At 34.2% G+C, this 18,349-nt stretch overlaps 1 protein-coding gene across 6 annotated transcripts in view; it reads right to left on the bottom strand.

The window, feature by feature from the left end:
• The window catches only part of PDZ-GEF (PDZ domain-containing guanine nucleotide exchange factor), a 726,227-nt gene that overhangs the window by 523,044 nt on the left and 184,834 nt on the right, over positions 1-18,349 (bottom strand). The window lies entirely within an intron of this gene.

The following is an 18,349-nucleotide window of genomic DNA, read 5'->3' as shown; positions in this document are numbered from 1 at the left end:
TTGTTACAGGATTTTGTTGGAATAGGTAGCTGATTCGTTTTATACCTCTTGTGGGGGTGAAAATTATACGCAACACTTTTCTTAGCCGTTTATTTGCTTCCACAAATCTTTAGTTTACGCTAAACAACTTAAACACTTATCACTAAACTAAAACTTAACTTATTTGCCCTTGTGTGGCACGGGGTGAGAGAGAGAGAGAGAGAGAAACTTTTGCGACTTGTGTGATTGACAAACTTAATTAGACTGACTTTTTATTACTAGAGGGGGCAAAGGGACGAGAGGTGTGCGGGCAGAAGAGGTGTCAAAAATGCTGACTATCGTCTGGTCTTCTTTTACTAATAGATTTGATATTTACACTACAGAGGCGGCGTTAGATTAAATTTAAGTAGTAAAGAATTAGTTGGTTTTCCAACAATAATAATGGATGGAATAATACAAGCAGTACGTAAAGGTCATGGTTACAAAATGGGGAAAAAAGAATTTAAAATATTATGTTATGCAGACGACGCCGCATTAATCGCCGAGACAGAAGACGAGTTCCAAAGATTAACACATATTTTCAATACAACAGCCAAGAAATAAAATATGAAAATATCAGCAGAAAAAACCAAACATCTAAATACCCACTACGATGAAAAATCGAAATTGTTGGGAAAATAATAAGGCAGGAACCAAGGTTTAGATATCTGGGAATAGATATAACTAGTTACGGAGATGTTAAAGAAGAAGTACGAGAACAAAGCTTAAAAGCAAGTAAAGCGGCATGCTCTCTTAATGACACAATCTGGAAGAACAAACACCTAAGACAAGACATGAAAACAAGAATCTATAAAGTAGCAATTAGAACTATATTAACATACACGGCGGAGAGAAGACCTGACATATCTAAAACGAGACGACTACTAGAAACAACAGAGATGAAAATACTCCGACGAATATCAGGGAGAAGTCTGTTGGATAGGGAGAGAAAGGAAAACATAAGAAGAGCATGCAATGTAGAAGACATAAATGGATGGGTGACAAAACGGAAACAGGAGTGGAACGAACACATTAGTAGACTGGCAGAGGATAGAATAGTACTAATAGCACGAGATAAGTCACCAAATGGACGAAGAAGTATTGGCAGACCAAGAAAAAGATGGTGTGATAATTTAAACAATTTAGGAGGCTAATATTGAAGAAGAAACAGGTTTTAAAGCCTACGTACAAGAAGGAAAAAGAAGAAGAAGCATATATGTAATCGTGGTCAGTACCCCAGTCTGTGCGAAAAAATCATCGATTTTACGTAAAAATTTTATACAGGTTTCTGAAGGTTCTACAACTTATATAAGGGATAGCTGATGACTAAAGGACAGATAATATGCTACTTACATTTTAATGCATTTTTTTTTAAATTCGTAAAATAGCATTTTTTAAAACTTCGGGCATTTATTTGCATATTTTATCAAATTTACCTGAGCCTTGCTCTGTTAGTCGTTTAAAGTCTGTCTGCATTTTCAATTGAAAATATTTACGTCTTCCTATTCATCTTTATCTTTATTGTCTGTGATTTTAGTTTACATTGAAAATAATTTAGTTTCAACAGTACCAAAGCAGGATAAAATAACTGGTTTTTACATAATATTTGATGTACTATTTAAAAAACGAAATTAAAAGTCTATAAATCGATCTGTTTTACCTGATGTTTGTAGCGTTTCCGCTTGATATAATATCCAATCTAATGGCCATAACCGCCACGAATTAATCTGTACAGTTGATTTTGCATTCTGCGGTCGCAGTCAGCACGTTCCATGGCATACTTTACGTGCAGGAATAAAAAATTCCGTCAATAAATAATAGAATTCTGCTTGTCGGCTTTGATAGAATCATTTAATAGAAATTTACGGCGGACCGTTAGTCGCATAAGTACGTATATGCCGTTGCTTCTTTCTATTTGTGAATATTTAAATTATTAATTGCGTAACTTTTGTTCAATCATCGTTGCATCCGTCGATTAAATGAAATATTTACTTATAATTATTGGTGTAAAGTAATAAAAGTTGATTTTAAATCCATGCTTTAATTGGTGGGGTGTTTATACAATTCACCATCCAGTTCTGATGCTCAATTTTTTGCACGATAGTGCAAACTATCGTTGTGTGTTAGTTGGTGATTTTAATATTAGCCCAGTCTGGTTATGCAAAAATCATCGATTTCACGGCAAAATTTTTCGCAGATATCTGAAGCTTTTAAGACATAGGTGGGGGTTACTAGATGACGAATAGATAAAAAAGTACTCGTGTTTTTACCTTGCGTTTTTTTTTAAACAATAATTTATGGTCACAATTTGATTTTTTTGTCTATACGTTTTTTCTCTTATATTTTACATACACAATATTTATATCAATTTTCAAGAACATCACGAATATCTTTGTTTTCCCGTTTTTTAAATTAAAATTGACAAATAATTTACGGAGATATTTGCAAAAAGCAGTTTTTTTGCACTGATTTATAAGTTTTATTAATTTTTTTATTAACAAAATAAAATGTTATTAATACATTTGAACATCGATGAATTACCGTCTTTTACATTTGTGCGAAATTTCCCCCTGATCGGTCAAATAGTTTAAAAGCTGTTTAATTTATTTATCCCTGAGGCTAAATATTTAAACTATTGAACTTGCTCTATTAATGATGCTAGACACATTTAGCAAATTTCATAGGATTCTTTAAGACTTAAACTATCTCAGAAGTTAAATGCATATTGCGTTTTCATCGAAATTATTTACAAAATAAACGTTTGAAAAAGGGCTATGTTTTTTACTTATAAACAATTAACTTCTATATTTTTTCAAGCTACAGACTTGTATGTACTACCATTGGATAGCTGGTAAAAAACTCACAATTAAAAAAAAATCTTCTATGACCAATAGGAACCAAGTTAGGGACTATTTTTTAAAAAATCATATCTTCATTGTTAAAAACATTAAGAAGTAAAATTTGCACAAATTTTGAATGAAAATCTAAACTTTATATTGAAACTTATAGCTATAAAAATCATCTAATTTTTCGAGACTTACAGCCCTTCGAAATGAAGGTACTTTTTCGCAGATATCTGAAGCTTTTAAGACATAGGCGGGGGTTACTATATGATGAATAGATGAAAAAGTACTCGTATTTTTACATTGCGTTTTTTTAAACAATAATTTATGGTCACAATTTGATTTTTTGTCCATAAGTTTTTTCCCTTATATTTTACATAAACAATATTTATATCATTTTTTATATCAAGAATATCTTTATTTTCCCGTTTTTTAAACTAAAATTGATAAATAATTTACGGAGATATTTGCAAAAAAGCAGTTTTTTTGCACTAATTTATAAATTTTATTAATTTTTTTATTAACAAAATAAAATGTTATTAATACATTTGAACATCGAGGAATTACCGTCTTTTACATTTGTGCGAAATTTCCCCCTGATCGGTCAAATAGTTTAAAAGCTTTTTAATTTATTTATCCCTGAGGCTAAATATTTAAACTATTGAACTTGCTCTATTAATGATGCTAGACACATTTAGCAAATTTCATAGGATTCTTTAAGACTTAAACTATCTCAGAAGTTAAATGCATATTGCGTTTTCATCGAAATTATTTACAAAATAAACGTTTGAAAAAGGGCTATGTTTTTTACTTATAAACAATTAACTTCTATATTTTTTCAAGCTACAGACTTGTATGTACAACCATTGGATAGCTGGTAAAAAAACTCACATTTAAAAAAAAACCTTCCATGACCAATAGGAACAAAGTTAGGGACTATTTTTAAAAAAATCACATCTTCATTGTTTATAAACATTAAGAAGTAAAATTTGCACAAATTTTGAATGAAAATCTAAACTTTATATTGAAACTTATAGCTATAAAATTCATCTAATTTTTCGAAACTTACAGCCCTTCGAAATGAAGGTACTTTTGAAAGATCCACATAAGAAAGTGGAGGGGATAACTATTTCAGCTCCGTGTTTTTTTCGAGGTCGGAACTTTAGATTGAAATACGTACGAAAAATTTACATTATCTCGGCTTCCACTGCAGCTAAAAGCCCCTTTTTTAATCTGGGGTAGCTCGTCGAAATATGAATAACTACACAGTTTTCACTAGCGAGAAGAGCAGCAGAAACGTTAGAAAGTAAATCATTAAGTTTTGTAACATTAATTTTTTTTTAACGTATACTTTTCTCCAACACTGACCCATGATTTTCATACCTGTTACGTATATAATCCATGGGTTTGTATTGATATTTCTATGTGAACTGGGTGGACTCTTTGAAAAATAATATCTAAAACCACATTCCAATAGAAATGGGTATTATTTTTAGTGATTTTAATTTGACCAATTTACCTGCTTTTTGCAGATTAGCGAAGATTTACACTTGCAATGAGCTGCCAGTTGCATACAAATCTTCTTCTTAGAGTGCCATATCCCTACGGAACGTCGACGACTACCATGCTTATAATATTTTTATACTGATCTCGGTCTTGCGCTACGTGTAGCAATTGGTCCGCTGTCAAACCTGTCCACTGCCGCAAATTCCTCAACCAAGAGAGTTTCTTCCGTCCTATCCATTTCTTTCCTTCGATTTTACCGTTGAGAATTAGCCGAAGGAATCATATCTTGGTCCTCTGATTATATGTCCAAGATATTCTAGTTTACGCCTCTTAATAATATTTAATAGAGTTCGTTGATGTCCCATTCTTCGAAGAACTTCTTCGTTTCTAGTTCTGCTAGTCCATGGAATTTTTAGTCTCCATCGATACAACCACATCTCAAACGCCTCGATTTTATTCATAATATCGGCGTTTAAAGTCCAAGTTTCACATCCATACAAAAGTACAGACCACACGTAACATCTTGTAAACTTTTCACGGATTTCCAAATTTAATGAGTTATTGGATAATAGAGGCTTGAATTTTTGAAATGAGTTTCTTGCCTGTTCAATTCTACATCGAATTTCGAAGGATGGATCTAGATTTTGGGTAATCCAACATCCAAGGTATTTGAATCTCTGAACTCTCTGCAGCGGTTGTTAGTTTAATATCAGTTGGGTTGCGCCGATATCCACTTTACTGGTCACCATGTGTTTAGTTTTATCGATATTTATCGACAGTCCCCAATTTGTGCATACAAATAAAGTATACCAAAATTCTTATTATCACCTATTGGTGCACTTGTCAAAACTGTTAATTTTTCTTAATTTAAAAATTTTAATGAGACTGTATTTTCAGTTAATTCAGTCTAGATATTATTATTTTTATCGCTTCGAATATATGTCAAGTGTATGTACTTAAAAGTTCCCTTACCGTAATAAATTATGTTTGGGGTTACAGTATTCTATATTTTGCATGATCACTCTTAGAATTTTATTGGTTTTAGCCTATAATTTTGTTAAAGTGTTATTATTTTCTCAGGAGAACAAATATTTTGAACAAAACGACACTTTCCCTCCCCAAAAACTAATTAGCTCTGGGCTAACTTATAAAAAAAACCAATATCCAATTTCGTTCTTATTTGCCAGTTGTTACTTGAATATCAATATGCACTCAGACGTTGCTATTTTCGTTGTTTAAAGTTTTGTTTACTTACATATTATATGGAAAGTTCATCCTTTGCTTTGTTAATTAATTTCATTTTTAAGAGTTCCTTTTTTTCGTAAATTTATAGAGTTCCACTGGCAATTCACTCGTAATGCCGTTACGCACTCCCAGATCTTTTCTAGTATCTGATTTATGCCGAGAGGGCAATACACTTCATACCAACATATGATTTGCCGACGAGGTATGAAGAAATTTTTGAGAGCACTAAACTTTGGCCCTTTCTTCGAATGCCATCAACCTTTTAAGTGAGTGCATAAATATTTTATTTTGATAATTTATGTTATCATCATCATCATCATCATTGGTGCTGAAGCCCTATAAAAGAGCCTCGACCTTTCCAAGTCTATTACGCCAGTCAGTTCTATCCATTGCCAACTGTTGCCAGTTTGCTGCGCCTATTTGTCTACCATCCTCATCTACACCATCCCTCCACCTGAGGAATGGTGTAGATGTGGTGTAGGTTTTGGCCTACCCCTACTTCTACTTCCCACGGGTTGTGACACAAGGATTCTTCTAGGAGGGTTGTTCTGCTGTGATCTTGCCAGATGTCCTGCTTATCTTAGTCTTCCTATTTTTATAAAGGATACTACGTCTTTACCACCAAATATATGTTTATATCTGTGATATATCTCGTAGTTGTACCTCCTTCTCCAAACACCATTTTCACAGATGCCACCGAATATTCATCACCACCATCACCATATACCATCTGCCTTGGAAAAGGTTCATGTCTTCGACGCATATGTCAACACTGGTTGTATAAGGGTTTGTATATGGTTATTTTTGTTTTTTGGCTTAAGTTTCTGCTTCTCATATGTCTACTCAGTCCAAAATAGCGTTTGTTTGCTAGGATTATTCTTCGTTTGATTTCTTTCGTCATGACGTTCTCCTTGGTGATCAGGGAGCCTAAGTATGTGAATTTGTCCACCACTTCAAAAGAGTTATCAACCGTGAATTGGTGGCCGATGTTTCTGGCTCTATTGTTGGGTGTTAATGCCATTATCTTAGTTTTCTCCTCATTTGACAAGGTGGTATACATTTCTTCTAGCTTGTGTGTTGTGCGGGCAAGTAGGTTTATTTTTTTATGTTATATTATTTTTTATTTAAATAATAATAGTTTAAGAGATGATATAAATCTTTTAAAGTAGGCATCTTATTTAAAATATATCCTTTTTACAGCTTATGGAAAATATGTCAATTTTTACGATTTTTGTTGATAATTCTTTGATATGTTTTCTTTGATGTCTTTAAGAAAAATGTTAATATAATGTTTAGTTTATTTAATCTTGAGATCCTTCATGAGTTTCTGGTTAAAACTCATTGGCGCCCATTTTGTTTTGTAGTTTAGCTATATTCAGTGTTTCTTGTTTTTCTTTTGTCAAACTGTTCTCTAATTATTATCTATAGTTTACCTATCTGGCTTTAATCTGTACTTTTCTACCATCTATATCCTTACCCACCCCCAATAAAGCTTCTAACTTGAGCAACGTGGTTTTCGTTAAGTCTTGGGGAACGATCAGCTTTTTATTCTCATACTTTTGTTAGCTTTTTCGTTACAAAACTATAAAATCTTACAATCGGCACACCCACTTGATGCGCTGCAAAATTACCGGAAAATATCTTAATAGGAGAAGTAAACATGACCTGTAACTTACGTTTAAAAATCAAGTAGTCAAGTCCAGGCGTTCATCCATCTATTTCTCCTCGAATAGTTTCTCTGTTGACTAACCTTTCTTTAGTCAAAGTATTTAATAGTGATTACATAAAAATTTTTATAAATATTTGGCTTTTTAAACACTTTAAAATTTTTTGTAATTGAAGTGAAAGTCAATCTAAACCATCGTCAACAATACAAAGCAAGTAAAAGTCTAAGCGTCCATCTTATTACCCTTCAACCATAATTTCATTTTAATAACTATCATCAGATCCATCTGGTAAGCAAGACAATTACAACTCCTTTGTTCTTAACAATTTCTTTTTAGGTCAGTAGTAAAATGCCATAATAAGTCTGCAATTAATAAAAGTGTAATTACATTTTTTAATACCCGTTCAATTGGCGTACGAAAGAAATCGAAGGCTAGGAATTGGTAATTGTGGAGAGATCAAAATCTCGATTAATTCGCTATTGTACACAGAGGAAGGTGTTGTTGTTGTATTGAAACTTTTAATTACAGGACTGATTAATTACTGCATAAATAAACTTGATTGTGCAACAATTAAACAGTATATTTAAGATGTCTTTGTTATTTTCACAGTTTTAAATTAATTATAAAGTTTATTTTCAAAAGCTATCACGCAATTAGCATCGTAGATGACATTAAAATCCTTAAAACTACCAGAACAAAAATGAACACACACGATATATTACGGAAGAAAAGACGTTATTTACAAAAAAAGGTACAATAGGCGTGTTTTATAAATTTTAAACAATTAGCGATTGAGTGAATTAGGCGAGCGGTTTACCCCTATAAGCATAGCATCAACCGACTAAAATTCTTTTTGCATTTCTAATGCACCAAACCTTTTTTATTCGATTCTATATATTTTTCCAAGATGAAATGTATTTTTTTTTAATTTTTACAAGTGGGCCGGCAATTGTTATTAACAAATAACTTATACAAAAAAGCAATTTCACCGAATTGTTTCAGAATCAATTTTTTTAGGTGTATCTCATCAAAATAAACACTTTTTCTCTCTTGATAATTTTTCGAAAAATGCTTCCTTTTCGAGTTGTTTGCATTTTTTTGTTGAAAAAATGCCGTAATTAGTGATTTTTGGGATTTTTTTTCTAAAAAACTACTAAATGAATTGCAATTTTACAAATAGCTTTATAATCTTTAAACCGTCGAGTACAAGTTAGAATATTTTGACAAGGATAAATGGTTTCTATCTCGCTAAAAACGTGGACCCAAATATTTCGAGTATGCCTAAAAAAATTACATTATTATAGCATTGTAAAAAATTAATTTTAATTGTTTTATTTATAATATGTCTATATAAAAATAATTAGAAATATCTTTTTTTTAATAAATTGTACGTAATATTTGTATTGAATTAATTTTTTAAATTTAACCAAATATTTCTACGCGCCGCACGCCTGTATCGCCGCAACCGCTGTACACACTTAGCGGTAGACTGCTCGAAAGGCATATTCGAAATATTTGGGTCCACGTTTTTAGCAGGATAGAAAAAAAATATCCTTGTCAAAATATTCTAACTTGTACTCGACGGTTTAAAGATTATAAAGCTATTTGTAGAATTGCAATTAATTTAGTAGCTTTTAGAAAAAAAATCCCAAAAATCACTAATTAAGGCATTTTTTTAACAAAAAAATGCAAATAACTCAAAAAGGAAGCATTTTTTGAAAAATTATTAAGAGAGAAAAAGTGTTTATTTTGATGAGATACACCTAAAAAAATTGATTCCGAAGCAATTCGGTGAAATTGCTTTTTTGTATAAGTTATTTGTTAATAACAATTGCCGGCCCACTTGTAAAAATTAAAAAAAAATACATTTCATCTTGGAAAAATATATAGAATCGAATAAAAAAGGTTTGGTGCATTAGAAATGCAAAAAGAATTTTAGTCGGTATATTCTGTTTCTAATCGTCTTTTGAGGGGTAAACCGCTCGCCTAAATAGGAAGCAAATTTATAAAATATCGCGAAAGGTTGGGATACGAAATGAAATTATTAGGTTAGGCAATATGACACTGAATGTGCCGATCAAGGAATCAAAGGGTTTAAATCAATGGATTACGAAACAAAGGAAGAATTACATGATCTCCTTCTTCTTCACTTAGGTAGATTTTAGTGTTTGAAACATCGTTTGAAAAGACCAAATGGGACAGAACACGGGATCCGACTTAGAACGAGATCCTACAATATCCACAAGGAATAATACGAGGAAAATAACAATACCATACATAAAAGAATAATCAGAAAAATTTAAAAAGATAGGAAATAAATTCAACAACATTCAAAACCACAACCATATTAAGATCTATTTTATCTAAAACTAAACATAACAATAAACAAGAACGAACAAAGAATTGTATGTATAAAATACCTTGTGAATACGATCATTTTTATTCAGGTGAAACATCTAAACCATTAAATGTTACAATAAGTGAACATAAATCTTATATTAAAACATAAAGAATTTGATAGATCTTAAACATGTAAACGCGCATGGGAAAATGAACCTAGGTTCAATGATTCAACTATAGTCCTAAAAGAAACAGATGTTAAAAGGAGAAAAATCAAAGAAACGGGTCTAATTATGCCAAATGAGACCAATTGCGTCGCAGAAGGATCTGGTTACTCATATTAAAAGAGGAAATCAATAAAAAGAAAATACCACTAAATAGCTTCCGAACAATATTAGTACTTTATTTACCCTAAAATTCTCGGAGACCTGGTTATAAATCTTTATTTTTGATCGGAGATCGTTGCAGAAACGTAGTATTGCTTTCACAAGTGTAATATTAATAGACGAGCTTTCCAGTACTTGCCAGAGTCTACATAGGGGTATTGTATCATAAGCTTTCGTCAAGTCCACGAATAATAGATCATTTGGTCTATCTCAAGTCATTCTTTTTTCATTTAGTTGGGTTAAAGTATAGTTGTGGTCGATGCAGGATGTTGTCTATCACAGTTAACTTGATTTTATATAGATAATAGATCTGCGAATAGTTTTATTGTAAAGAACCTCTCTGACTTGTTGAGTCTCGTAATTCACAAGATATAAATATTTCACATAAGATATAAATATTTCATAAAGCTCGAACCAAGATCGCTGGAATTTAACAGAAGACATAGATTTTATGATAGCATCTGTATATATCATTGTTATTAATACTTGTAATATCCCGGAATGAAGTCAAAATAGTGATATATTATACCATAACTTTCTTGAAACTGGAAACAGATCGCAGATGAACTTATTCATAGTCTGAATTCAACACGACAGCAAAACTGATAGATAGACTGAGACAGTGAAAAACCTAAACTTTCAAAAATCAAGTCGGAAAGCCTAGGCTCTAATAAGGAAACTTGGAAATGGTAAAAGCTTTTAACAACGGAAAGCAGGTATAAACCCAAACTTAGTGGTTCTCATATTGTTTCGAAAGCAACAGCTACCAGAGATACAGCTCACAAACGAGACATAAAGAAACATTTAAAAACCTTGAAATCGCAATCAATCGAAACCGAACACTGTCGCCCTTTCACAATTGAAGAAATAGATATCGTCTTAAAGACATTTTCCCCGATAAAGCTCCAGGTTTCGACGGCACCGAATTCATACTCAATTACGAAAAATACAGAAAAACCTGGCTATCACATTTCTTCACAAACATAATTCAGACCGGCAAAGTCCCACGGGAATTCCAACACTCAAAAGTAATAGCAATACTAAAACTGGGTAAACCAGCTGATCAAAAAGCTATCAACCAATTGCTCTACCTGTTTATAATGTATAAACTACTCGAAAGACTCATTTTTAACAGAATAAGCCTCACAATTCTCAAAGCTATATCAATTGAGAAAGCAGGTTTTAGACCAAACAAAGGTTGCACAGACCAGGTATTATCTCTCTGTACTTACATAGAAGCCGGCTTTCAAAGAAAACTAAACAGTTCTGCTGCGTTCATAAATCTGTCAGCAGCTTTAGATAGCGTCTGGCGAGAAGGAATTATTTATAAACTCTTACGCACTATTCCTTGCAAATTCACCGCTAGATTAATAGAAAATATGCTCACCGACAAAGTATTTAAGTAACTATAGGATCCGAAGTAAGCACCCACAGAAAACTCAAAAATGGTGTGCCACAAGGTTCGGTACTTGCACCACAGCTTTTTAGCCTTTACATCGCAGACATGCCGACAACAATATCAACAAAGTTTGGCTATGCTGATGACTGGGCTTTATTAACACAAACAAAGTCACTAGAACAAGCTGAAGAGATTCTTACGGAAAACCTAGTGGTTATGGGAAATTACTTTTAAAAATGGAGACTTCGCCCCAATGCCTCCAAGACCGAAGTAACCTGCTTCCACCTAAACAACAATCTGGCGTCAAGAACCCTTAACGTTGAACCCACTTTGATAACACACGACTCAACCACAATAAGTTTTCAAAATATCTAGGCGTGGCCTTGGACAGAACGTTAAGCTTTAGAGAACATTTAAGTACAGTTTCCGAGAACCTAAAAACCAGAAATAACATCATTCAGAAGCTCTGCGACACAACATGGGGGGCATCGGCATCCACACTCAGGTCTTCAAGCTTAGCTCTTGTTTATTCCGTAGTTGAATACTGCGCGCCAACATGGATCAACAGTGCTCACGTTAAAAAGATAGATGTCCAGCTAAATAACACCATGAGAATGATCGCTGGAGTAATCAAATCTACACCAACACATTGGCTATCAGTGCTGAGCGACATTCCACTATCACGGAATATCTTCGCCGACTCAATCTGCTTACCAAAGAATATAACAAGATTTTTGCAACACGGCGCTGCCGATTCATAATTATATAGAAGATGCAACCAAAAGTCGACTACGGTCCAGAAAATCTCCAATACAAACTGTAGAATCAGCCGCAGCCACAGGGTTTAATATGATCACCAAATGGATCCAAGAATGGTCGGCAGCTCAACTAAATACAACCATACCTTGCATCACCTCCTGGATTTTACCTACCACGTAAGACCTGGTGCACACTTAACCGCATCAGAACTCAACATGATCGATGTGCAGACATGTTGCACAAATGGAGCAAGCTGACATCACCGTCATGCAGCTGCGGCGAGGTCCAATCTATCAAGCATATAACGAAGGAGTGCCACCAGCGAGCCTACGAGGGCAGCTCACAAGACTTCCTGTTTGCGATGATCGAGTCGACCAGTCGAAACTGGAGATGATTTAAGTATTTTTATATCAAGTCAATTTTAACTTTTATTGTAATGTTTATTGTAATATTATAGATGTGTCGAAATTTCATACGCTAAATAAAATTGTTATTAAATTTGTGGGAAGAACATGTGAGTATTATTTGACCGATTCTCTTCATACATATTATGTAATTACAAGGTTCTGACTAAGGCTGGTTCCTATTGAAGATATAAAATAATCAACTATAGTTGTAGTGTGTATAAGTATAATAATCTCAAGGCAGACAAATCATGAAGAAGGAGCAGCAAACAATTGTATAAAGAGCCAAAAATAATAAAAACAGTAATTAAAAATAAAAAAATAAGATATTTAGCACATATAGATAAATGTGTAAACCTCTTTATAGTGGTAACTCAATAAAGAAAAGATCGCGAAAAATATCAGGAAAGAAAGGTCTAGAAGCAAAAAAACATTGTGGCTTTGGTCATAAGTCAATGATAGGCACAAATAACTGAATCTCTTTTCCGAATGGCAGTCAATAAGGTGCTGATCGTTAACATTGTGACATAAAGCACAGTTAACAATCCAAATCTCAAAAGAATACTTCCACAAACACCACAAAATGTAAAAAGGATTATTTCGGAATTACGGAATAATCTTTTGCGGAAAATTGAAACATTTTCCAATTACAGGTTTGGCGCCACACCGATTATAGAATTTTTCCGGGCAGCAACTCGATTGAGGATAGGCAGATAGAAAAGAAAATCCAATTGGTCTTTTATTGGAGGTAGAAACGAGAAATGAAGACCAAATTGAAAATAATTGCGTTCACGCACATTTTAATTGGTTGGAGATTACAACACGGATTTATTGCTGTCACAATTCTACACTGTAAAGTGTAGAACTCTTTTCTAACGTTTTGCCTATACAGCGATATCACTATGTATATCTATATTTTAACTATTGTCATTACTGTTTTTATTATACTGAAAGAATAATAAAAGACAAAATTCAGACTCAAATAAAAAAACATTTTGGTCTTTGTCTGATCTTGTGGCCGTTTGTCTAGTATCTTTTCACATATTTTCATTGCAATGCTTAAAGAGATTGTTATCATTCTATAATTATTGCAGCTTTTTCTGTCACCCTTTTTAAAAATGATGCTATCTGCCAATCTTTGGAACCCGTTCTTTTTTCCAAGCTGTCCCTGTTTCTTCCACCTCTTTCCACGGTTTTTTATCATTTCTGTTGTTACTGTATTGCTACATGGAGCTTTCCTGTTGCAGCTCTTTGCATTTGTAGCTCTCTAAGTGCTTCCTTTAGTTCATCGGTGTATATCTTTTCTTCATAATTTTCTTCTCGTGTTTCTTCCGTTTCATATCTCTTTTTTTGTTAATTTTTATTGAGACTGCGGCCATTAAAGATTAAATTTCTTTTTTCTTGTTTTTAGGATCATCTTTGTTCTTTCCAATTTGACATTTAATAGTATCTTAGCTCGGATTAATCTGTGGTCGCTTCCTGTTGAAAATTTGTTGAGTACTTCGATGTCTTTGATTATTTCTTTTCTTTTTGTTATAGTATAATCTATTTCATTTTTGACACTGCCATCTGGGCTGATCCATGTACATTTACGTTGAGGATTTTTATCGAAAAAGAGTTTATCATGGATAAATTTTCCTGGTGTAAGAATTCAGCAATCTTTGCCCTCGTTCATTTTTTTTCACCATATCCATACCTACCCATTGCTACTTCTGCATCATCTTGTTTAAACCCCATTTTCGCATTAAAGTCGCCATAATTATTGCACAATATGCGGGTGTTTCATGTAACGCTGTTTCTAAGTTCTCATAAAATTCTTCAATTTCTTCATCTGGCTGGTAGTTTTTGGAGCATATGTCTGGATTACCTTAAGTTTATATCTTGCATTTGGCTTGTAGATGAGATATACAATCCTCGGACTTATGCTGATAATTTTAACTATATTTTGTGTGTGATTTCTATATATAATGAATCCTACTCCACCATTTGAAGTGCCTTCTTCCCTCCGAAATACGTGTCACGATTTAGGAGTAATTTGGGCTTCTCCTCTTCGTCTTATTTCGCCGATGTCCCATTTTATTTTTTTCAGCTCTTCCTACAGTTCCATCATCTTCGGGACTGATAAAGGAGTTTCTAACATTGTATGAAGTAATATGCAGTTTTCGCTCTTTGTAGTAACCTGATTGTTTCCGGGGATTTTTAGCACCCTTTGCTTCAAACCTGTTCCAACCGCTACCTTGGTTGGGGGTGTTGGAGCCGCCGGAGACTGAGACCGTTTACTCTTTCATGGAAAATAACTTTTGGGGTTTTAATCCACTAAAACGCCATGTTTGGCTAGTGCGTGTTGGTTTGGAAGTGGAGGGAGGAAAGGGTGGAAATGGGAACACTTTGGGTTTTGACATAGTTTCCCCAAGGACGGAAGCCTGAGGAAATCCATGAAATCTCGTGAGCAGGTGTGCTATTCTTAAAGTATTGTCGTACGGCCGTAGTGTCCTCCTGATTTTCAGGGGTTTCTGGACGATCTACGACCGCCGCTCTCGAGGAGGTTCTCAAGTTTCGAAAGTCCATCTTCTTTCGAGGAGTCAAATTGGGATTCCGGCCTCTACGTGTGAGAAGCTCCGCCGAGCCTCTGTGGTAGGTGAGGGAACACCGGCAATCAGAATTCTCTAACAGTTCGAGTTTTCTTACAGACAATATTCTTACAATGACTTAATATTTGTGTTAGAATTCTGATGCGTGCTGTATATCTCAAATTCCACAGAGATGCCGGCCTTCTCACTTCGTGTAGCCGCGTTCCCTATTCTCGAGAGAGGCACAAGAATGCCGGCAATGTCGACTCTTCCTGCTGCCTGTCGCTTCGTGTTGCTACCTTTCGCTAACAGTATTCCCTATAGTTACTATTTGCATAAGGTTTCTAGCGACGAAGTGTTATTGCAGCTCAACCTGATCGGAAAAGCAATTACAAGTCCCCGTCGGGGCTTTCATTCGCTCTTTACCGTGACAGGCCCAAATAACGCTGTGGTCAGTTCAACACAATTTGAAATAGTTCTAAGACCAATGTCTTTTCTATCTCAGAAAGTCGTGTTCTACTGCCAGGAAGCGTTTTGTAGTTGACACGCCGGTTCTCGTACTCTTGATAATTGAACTTCTAAATTGGATAAAATATTCTTGGTTCGACGTCTTCGATGATAGCAGGATATTGGTTAAATAATAAAACTCAAAGTAGCGTGGTAGCACACCAGGCCAACAAGGTCTAGCGGGGCTAGTAGTGTATGACGACTGGATCCCGATTCAAGCAAGCAATTTGATTAAACCCAGCCTATGAGAAATGTTTACCCCTAAGAATTACGTTCGGGTGTAACAATTCATTGGAGCGAGGTGTGTTACAGGAGTCACCCCACCGCGCTCCAATGCTCTAGACCATCCCTTTTCCCCCTATAGCACTCTGATGCGCGATAGGGGCACAACTATCAGCCAAATGCTCTTCATGTGGAGGTCCTGGGTAATAGAACCCCAACATGGTTTCCTAACCGATTGCAAAAACTCAGGACAGCGCATTGTCGCTATGATCCTGTTATCTTAATGTGGCTTATCCGCGAACTAATGGATCCCGATTGAAAGATGTGCTGCTCTTTTATACACATCGTATTTGAGAATTTGCAGCAATCTTCCGCCGAGAGGCCAATGACAGCCTAGTTAATAACGAGCGCTGTGATTGGCCGGCCAAAGTAACAATCTTTGTCGTGATTGGTTACCTTGGCGACAGTATATCTATCCCCTGCCGGGAACGCAGAGAAGTATCCACCCGCTACCCATTCTGTTGGGGTACAACGTTAATATAATTGATCGTATTTCGCCTATATAAGTCGCCTTTTATTGTTTTTTTTTATTTATCTGTTTAAAATATAATTATATTAAATACATGTTATTTATAAACATTATTAAATTGCTATTTAGAAATAATTTTTCCATATACTGTTATTAAATTTGACCGAATCAGTTTTTTAGTATTAAAAATTATTTTTAGAACAAAAAATCGTAGATATATGATTTTCTAAAAAATTATAACTTCTTAAAGTTTAAATTCATTAAATGAATTTGCCTCGCATATAATACTATAGACCGAGTAGTATTGGCGCACTGTAGTAGTCTGTTGATGTCAAATCTCTAAATAGACAAGTTCAAAATAGTTCCACTTAAAAATTGATGAATACTTAGATGAGAGTCTTGTAACATTTCATCCTATACATTTCAACTGTCAAACCCGCTATATACTTGTGTCGATTAAGATCTATTAAGATCTAAGATGTCTAAATTGGCCTATAATAGTAATAAGAAAATGACAGATTATTTGACATTTTTAATAAAACAATGATATGTACAGAACACCGTTTTACAGAAGCATTTATTTCTCACACCGTAACGTATTCGAAATCCTACTTTGCACCATTTGTTTATCGTTCAACGTGAATAAAAACCACGAACATTTTTTCCCGTAATTAAGTCTTAAAAAACGTGATTGCGGCGTTAGTGTCCCTAGGGCTTTCGTAGCTCGTTTCTTGTTAGGTAGGTGAATGTCAGGATAACGGACCGCGAGCTCGGAAAACCAGCATCAATGGCTATGGTATGTCGGTCATCAAGATGGTAAGGCAGAACCGGCGCGACACAGCGTTAAGATCACGTTTATGAAGGTCACTGAATGTTTAAGTTATAGGTTAGTTATATCAAAAATTTTGAAAATGCAAATTGCATGCTCATACAATATAGAATTCAAAACAAGTTATTTATAGTATAAATTATTTATTCCGCAGAGATCCCCAAACTTATTCAGTTATATTTGATGAGGTTTTTTTATTTGACATTAATATGATGTTCTTATGATTACAATCTAGTCTATAAGATCAATAAGCAATTTAATTCCAACCTAACTTAACTAACAGAATCTATTAATACCAAGTTAAACTCTTTAGCGTTCTTAGTTTCAATATCTTAGTTTAATACACTTTAACTTATTTCTGGCATTAATGCTGATGTCTGGTTTGTGATTTTGAGCAGGGGCTGATCTTGCCTTTCGTCGCTGCTCTCGTACATTTCGCGATAAAAGGATTCGACAACCTCAATGATTTTAGTTCTATCAGTAGTAACGGTTCCATCTTTGTTTCTTATTTTGTACATATTTTTGTTGCCTATGTTGTTCGTATTTCGCCTCAAAACTTTTGTTTTCTTGAATAATTTTAGTTATTTCTCTTATATAGTTTTCTCTTACGTCTTTTCGGATTCACTGTTGGATATCTTTATTTAATTTTTTCATTATTGTGTAGTTGGAGCCGAATTTTACCGTCAGCTGTCTTCTTTTACCTATTAGCTCTTTAGTATTTTGGCTTAGTTTTTCTTTATTGGTCAGAACGGTCGGGCAGCCTTCCCTTAATCGGTAGCAAGGATATTGGCCAATACGACGTCATTTTATGTGGCGGTTTGCTTAGTTTTGGGATCATAATAATCTCATCTACTTTACATAGATGTGGAACATAGTTTAAAGCGATGCGTTAATTATCTTGGTAAGTGTAATCAGTGCCTTTCTAGGTAGCTCCTTAAGGTCTTGCCAGGGGACTTTTTGGGATTAACGTTCGTATCTATTTTATTTTTAACGTCTTTTAGTGTGGTTAAAGGAATACCCACATCATCTTGTCGCACAACTTCTGGTAGAGATTCATTTATGTCTACTATATATGGTTGGAAAGCACTTTCGAGATAGTTTACAAATACTAATGCTTTTTGTTCG

The sequence above is a fragment of the Diabrotica undecimpunctata genome, chromosome 9 (assembly GCF_040954645.1).
Source record: "Diabrotica undecimpunctata isolate CICGRU chromosome 9, icDiaUnde3, whole genome shotgun sequence".
Taxonomy (NCBI): domain Eukaryota; kingdom Metazoa; phylum Arthropoda; class Insecta; order Coleoptera; family Chrysomelidae; genus Diabrotica; species Diabrotica undecimpunctata.
This window is presented reverse-complemented; position numbering and strand designations above follow the sequence as displayed.